General features: G+C 46.3%; 1 protein-coding gene across 1 annotated transcript in view; it reads left to right on the forward strand.

Moving 5' to 3' along the window:
• The first annotated feature begins 3,241 nt into the window (after positions 1–3,241).
• The window catches only part of LOC142465681 (uncharacterized), a 33,945-nt gene continuing 30,056 nt past the window's right edge, over positions 3,242–7,130 (forward strand). Inside the window, exon 1 of the mRNA XM_075569868.1 lies at positions 3,242–3,399. The gene's annotated coding sequence lies outside the window, so the exon portion shown is untranslated. The remainder of the gene's footprint in view (positions 3,400–7,130) is intronic.

Genomic DNA, 7,130 nt, shown 5'->3' on the forward strand with positions numbered 1-7,130 from the left:
GTCCCGTCCCCGAGCTGGGGCCCCCGGGAGGTGCCTCGTGATCATTCTTTGTATCTGTATTATAATAGACATGCACTGCTCTGCGTATAGTACAGATACACACGCTGCTCTGTGTATAGTACAGATAGATACACACGCTGCTCTGTGTATAGTACAGATACACACACTGCTCTGCGTATAGTACAGATAGATAAGGCCCTATTAATGCACTCAAAATCTGAGGGGGAGGTCACCCTAGTAAAAAAGCAACAACACAGGAATAATCTGAACCAAACCTATAAATAGTATTTAAGTATGCTTTATTAATGTTGGTTAAAAATGGTACCAGAATAAATGGTGAATAGAATGAACCGAATATAGTGAGTGCTATTAGGGCAAATTGCCAGATAGTTAATCCAAAATAGTTGGAAAACTGAACATAAGCACTATAAATTACAGATAGTGCCTATGGTTTAAGGCAGTGAAGGCTAACTGGAATGGATGACGTCACTGGAGCACTATATGAAATATATACATCCACTAGAGGCAGTTCAATGTGTATGAACTCTAGCTCACTGTAAACCATACATCACTGATGGGGTAGAAGGTAAAACAGTAGCAATGATAATCATTAATAACACACATAGATATTAGTACAGCTGACATACATAGACCGATAGAACAGTGGTGGTGTGAGCCCCACAAAACCTGTCCCTGATAGTTAGTAACTACACATGGGGATAGAAATGAGGGAAAGGGGTACCCTACACACCAATATATGTTAACCCTGTGAGGAGAGAACAATACTGCAGGATCGTGTAACCCACTAGCTCTGACCCTCAATAACATACCCCTACAGCACACGGGGGGGAGAGGGGGGGTTGGAGGACAGAAAAGAGGGAAAGATGGCCCTGTGAACTTATCTGTGCTGGCCCTGGGTACACGATCCTAACGGTCAGCGTGGAAAGGTGCCTCGTGGAGTGCGCAGCTGAAGAGAACTCTGGCGTGGGCACGGTGAGGTCTGTGAGGTCGGCTAGAAGCTGCAGGCATCCATGCTTGAAAGCGTGATGTGTGACGTGTGACGTCATCACGTCCTCTGACGCACGTTTCGCGATAGCTTCTTCCAAGAGAGGGACTCCACGAGGCACCTTTCCACGCTGACCGTTAGGATCGTGTACCCAGGGCCAGCACAGATAAGTTAACAGGGCCATCTTTCCCTCTTTTCTGTCCTCCAACCCCCCCTGTCCCCCCCCGTGTGCTGTAGGGGTATGTTATTGAGGGTCAGAGCTAGTGGGTTACACGATCCTGCAGTATTGTTCTCTCCTCACAGGGTTAACATATATTGGTGTGTAGGGTACCCCTTTCCCTCATTTCTATCCCTATGTGTAGTTACTAACTATCAGGGACAGGTTTTGTCGGGCTCACACCACCATTGTTCTATCGGTCTATGTATGTCAGCTGTACTAATATCCAGGTGTGTTATTAATGATTACCATTGCTACTGTTTTACCTTCTACCCCATCATTGATGAATGGTTTACAGTGAGCTAGAGTTCACACACATTGAACTGCCTCTAGTGGATGTATATATTTCATATAGTGCTCCAGTGACGTCATCCATTCCAGTTAGCCTTCACTGCCTTTAACCATAGGCATTGATTGTGTGCTATCTGTAATTTATAGTGCTTATGTTCAGTTTTCCAACTATTTTGGATTAACTATCTGGCAATTTGCCCTAATAGCACTCACTATATTCGGTTCATTCTATTCACCATTTATTCTGGTACCATTTTTAACCAACATTAATAAAGCATACTTAAATACTATTTATAGGTTTGGTTCAGATTATTCCTGTGTTGTTGCTTTTTTACTAGGGTGACCTCCCCCTCAGATTTTGAGTGCATTAATAGGGCCTTATCTATCTGTATGTATTGTGTCTTTACGTCATACAGTGTTCTCTGTGTTCTGATTAGCCTCCCTGCCCTATTGCACCAGTCTGATTTAGTGATCGTTGCGGTCACACTAGGTTGAGCGGGTGCAACCCCTATTTTGCTCTATAGTACAGATACACACACTGCTCTGCGTATAGTACAGATACACACGCTGCTCTGCGTATAGTACAGATACATACACACGCTGCTCTGCATATGATACAGATATACACGCTGCTCTGCATATAATACAGATACACATGCTGCTCTGTGTATAATACAGATACACACGCTGCTCTGCGTATAATACAGATACACACGCTGCTCTGCGTATAGTACAGATACACACACTGCTCTGCGTATGATACAGATACACGCTGCTCTGCGTATAGTACAGATACACATGCTGCTCTGCATATAATAGATATACATGCTGCTCTGCGTATGATACAGATACACATGCTGCTCTGCATATAATACAGATACACGCTGCTCTGCGTATGATACAGATACACGCTGCTCTTCATATAATACAGTTACACACCCTGCTCTGTGTATAATACAGATACACACGCTGCTCTTTGTATAATACATTTACCCAAGCTGCTCTGTGTATAATACAGATACACACACTGCTCTATGTATAATACAGATACGCTGCTCTGTGTATAATACAGATACACACGCTGCTGTGCGTATAATACAGATACACACACTGCTCTATGTATAATACAGATACACACACTGCTCTATGTATAATACAGATACGCTGCTCTGTGTATAATACAGATACACGCTGCTCTGTGTATAATACAGATACGCTGCTCTGTGTATAATACCGAAACACACGCTGCTGTGCGTATAATACAGATACACACACTGCTCTGTGTATAATACAGATACGCTGCTCTGTGTATAATACAGATACACACGCTGCTGTGCGTATAATACAGATACACACACTGCTCTATGTATAATACAGATACGCTGCTGTGCGTATAATACCGATACACACACTGCTCTATGTATAATACAGATACGCTGCTCTGTGTATAATACAGATACACACGCTGCTGTCCGTATAATACAGATACACACGTTGCTCTGTGTATAACATCGCCTGCAGCTTGTCCAGGCTTGTACCCTCCCTGTCGTGCTGACTTAGCAGTCTGCGCCTAACTCTGCTACATCATGATCCTCTTAATCCTTGTCTTTCTCTGCTTCTCTAGTTGCAATGCATTCTGGGCCGCGCAGTCCTGATCTCTCACTCTCTGGTTGTGCATTTTAGTTGCAAGTAGTTACACCTTTTAGCGGAGCCACATCATAATTCTTGATTGTAGCGTGCTGAGCTTTAAAACCCTCCTAGGTTGTGCTGCTGCCGCCGCTATGATACAAGGAACCATATATAAACCTAAAGAGATGAGTATGAGCTAAACTCAGCGAGGAATCTCTGTGTGTATGGGTGAGAATATGAGAACAAATTGAAGGAGGTAAGTATACCGGGGGCAGAGGCGAAGTGCAGCGGATTAAATGTTGCCACGATTAAAGATCCAAAATCCGCAATCAGATTGTTAAAAATTCTGTGTCTCTGTGTCTCTCTCTCTGTGTGTCTCCCTCTGTGTGTCTCTCTCTGTGTCTCTGTGTCTCTCTCTGTGTCTGTGTGTCTCTCTGTGTCTCTCTGTGTGTCTCTCTGTGTGTCTCTCTGTGTGTCTGTGTGTCTCTCTGTGTGTCTGTGTGTCTGTGTGTCTGTGTGTCTGTGTGTCTGTGTCTCTGTGTCTCTGTGTCTCTCTCTCTCTGTGTGTCTGTGTGTCTGTGTGTCTCTCTCTGTGTCTCTCTCTCTGTGTGTGTCTGTGTCTCTGTGTCTCTCTGTGTGTCTCTCTCTGTGTGTCTCTCTCTCTGTGTGTCTCTCTGTCTCTCTCTCTGTGTGTCTCTCTCTGTGTGTCTCTCTCTGTGTGTCTGTGTGTCTGTGTGTCTGTGTGTCTGTGTGTCTGTGTGTCTGTGTGTCTGTGTGTCTGTGTGTCTGTGTGTCTGTGTGTCTCTCTCTGTGTCTGTGTGTCTCTCTCTGTGTCTGTGTGTCTGTGTGTCTGTGTGTCTGTGTCTCTCTGTGTGTCTCTCTCTGTGTGTCTCTCTGTCTCTCTCTCTGTGTGTCTCTCTCTGTGTCTCTCTCTCTGTGTTTCTCTCTGTGTGTCTCTCTCTCTGTGTGTCTGTGTTTCTGTGCCTCTCTCTGTCTATGTGTCTCTCTCTGTGTGTCTGTGTCTCTCTCTGTCTCTGTGTGTCTCTGTGTCTCTCTCTGTGTGTCTCTCTGTCTCTCTCTCTGTGTGTCTCTCTCTGTGTCTCTCTCTCTGTGTTTCTCTCTGTGTCTCTCTCTCTCTGTGTGTCTGTGTTTCTGTGCCTCTCTCTGTCTATGTGTCTCTCTCTGTGTGTCTGTGTCTCTCTCTGTCTCTGTGTCTCTCTCTGTGTAACTGTGTCTCTCTCTGTCTCTGTGTGTCTGTGTTTGTGTCTCTGTGTCTCTCACTTATTCTGTGTGTCTCTGTGTCTCTCTCTGTCTCTGTGTCTGTGTCTCTCTCTGTCTCTGTGTGTCTCTGTGTGTCTCTGTGTGTCTCTGTGTGTCTGTGTCTCTCTCTGTCTCTGTGTGACTGTGTCTCTCTCTGTCTCTGTGTGTCTGTGTCTGTGTTTGTGTCTCTGTGTGTCTGTGTCTCTCTCTGTCTCTGTGTGTCTCTGTGTCTCTCTCTGTGTGACTGTGTCTCTCTTTGTCTCTGTGTGTCTGTGTCTCTCTCTGTCTCTGTGTCTCTCTCTGTGTGACTGTGTCTCTCTCTGTCTCTGTGTGTCTGTGTCTGTGTTTGTGTCTCTGTGTATCTCTCTCTCCCACCCCCCTTGGATTTAATCTGAATGCGGATTTGAAACAATGCGCCCGTGAATGATTTATCCGGCACGCGGATTGTGAGCGCTAGAAAAAAAAAATCTGAAAATGGATCCCCCTTTTGGACACTGATCCACGGAAATCTGCAGAACCGGCTGACCTGAGGCGGGTCCAAACCCGCAGAAACATCTCCCCTTCCTCTAGGGATAATGTGTCATAAATCCAGTATTACAATTCGAGACAGTGTTTTAGAATCCAGAAATGGGATCTGTAGTAATCCCACGCTCCCCTCTCCTGTGTATTTTTAACTTGGCCGTGGAAGATTAATACTGGCGTCCCGCAAAGCGCCGTCTCACGAGTACTGGTGTGCGACACCGGGAATCTGACGTGGGGTTTCACCCTGGGTCAGAGCGTCTGCTTTGGTTTCTCCTTCATGGCTCTCGTTGGCGCATTTTCTATAAGATACACAAGATCCTTGTATATTTATTTATTATTATTATTGCTATAAATAATATTGTGATGTTATTGTCCGGAGCTGTGGCGATTGTGGTCTCTGTGCATATACAGTGTGTTCCCGTGACTTCTGTATTCTGGTTAGATACCAGTCTATTTCTGATGAGCATGTTGGAGAGGTTTGGAGGCCGCTTGTAAACTCATTTGGGTGGTTCTGCTTCTTGGGTTGGATCCTTGATGATACCTTTTGAGTTGTGTGAAAATGGGATTTTTAGGTTGTGACTCGCGGTGTCCAGCCAGTCTTCCATGTGTACTGGTGTAGACTTCTTCGTGGGATCTGTATGTCTCGTCCCATTTCTCTGTCTGTTTGGCAGGCTGAGAGGCTCGATCCACATATGCATTGCGGAGCACGGCGAAGCGTCTGGTCCTTGTGTAGATGTGGGAGCAGATTACGGGGTTTCTGAGGATCCGGTTGGGAAGGGCAGATGTTGTGTTGGTGTGGCGGGGAGAGAAGCAGGTTTTATCTACATATCTATATCACTCGGTGGGTCTTTTGTAGATGGCCGTTTCCGGTGTAACCATCTTATTTTGGGGTCATTGTTGTGTACAAGAAAGGAAGAGTAGTGAGATATCCAAGGTCCGTTTTATAGAGAGGTGGAAACTGCGGAAGTCCTCATGAAACTACTTGAGTGACTGTTCACATGTTGTCCAGGTGATAAATATGTCACCTATATATCTGAGGTACATCGGGGGTTTGTGTTGTTCTCTCAGTCCTCCACAATGCTGGACATAAGAGGGCAGCCATTTTGTGGTGCGATGTGTGTGACTGTTATTTGCAGAAGGTGTCTGTCACCCAAACAGAAGCTGTTCTGACTGGAAGAGTTTAGTGACTGTGTTGTCGGGATGTTCTGCGTATGAGAGTTGAGTTGTTGTAACGTACAGAAGGCAGGGCGTCCATCTTTGTGAGGGTTGTTAGTATAAAGCGAGCTGAGGTCATGGTGCTAGGGTAGAATGGGGGAGGGGTAGTGGGTTAGTAGCCTTGGTGTGGTATCTTGTTGAGGTTTAGCAGAGGCTTTGATGCAGGAGAGTGGCCAGGGCTGTGGATTTTGGGGAGCATGTCAGAAAGTTCCTGGGGATGGAGAGGTTGGGATAAATTCCTTCAGATGTTCTTGGGCAGGGGTGGCCAACTCCAGTCCTCAAGGGCCACCAACAGGTCAGGTTTGAAGGATATCCCTGCTTCGGCATAGGTGGCTCACCTGTGCTGAAGCAGGGATATCCTTCAAACCTGACCTGTTCGTGGCCCTTGAGAATGGAGTTGGCCACCCCTATGTGTTAGTAGCAGATGTAGTCCTTTTTGGTTGGGCTAATATGTCTGCCCTCCTCCTGGCAGTAATCCCTGGTAAGGGCAGGTTGCCAGGAGTGATCATGGGGTTTCCCCACCTCTCTGCAGCCCAGTGAGTCACAGAGAAGGTAATGTAATAGGCCTGGTGTCCAATCAGGGGCAAGGGGCTGGTTCTTACTGGATCTGTACTTAAGGGGCTGCACTTCCTGAATTTAGTCAGTTGCCTCTACCGTGAGAGAGGCAAGGTCTACCCGAGTGCAGTGTGCAGGGCTCTGCATACTGTGTGCCCTCCCTTAGGGGAGCGGTGGGAGACTGTTCCCCTTACTCTACCAGAGTAAGGGAAGAGCTAGGACTGCTCCTGGTGCCTGCTGGCTGGGAGTGTAGTCTAGGGACATCCCGAGGGTGCAGGCTCCAGTTCTGCTGAGTGACTGCTGTGCCGTGTGCATAAAGAATAAAGAAATACTGTTTACTATACTTCTGTACTGAGATTGAAATCTATTGGGAAGGAGACAGAGACTCCCAAGCAGAGATTTCACCCCATATCTTGGGGGCTGCAAGAGATGGGG

Source organism: Ascaphus truei, chromosome 14 (assembly GCF_040206685.1).
Source record: "Ascaphus truei isolate aAscTru1 chromosome 14, aAscTru1.hap1, whole genome shotgun sequence".
NCBI lineage: Eukaryota > Metazoa > Chordata > Amphibia > Anura > Ascaphidae > Ascaphus > Ascaphus truei.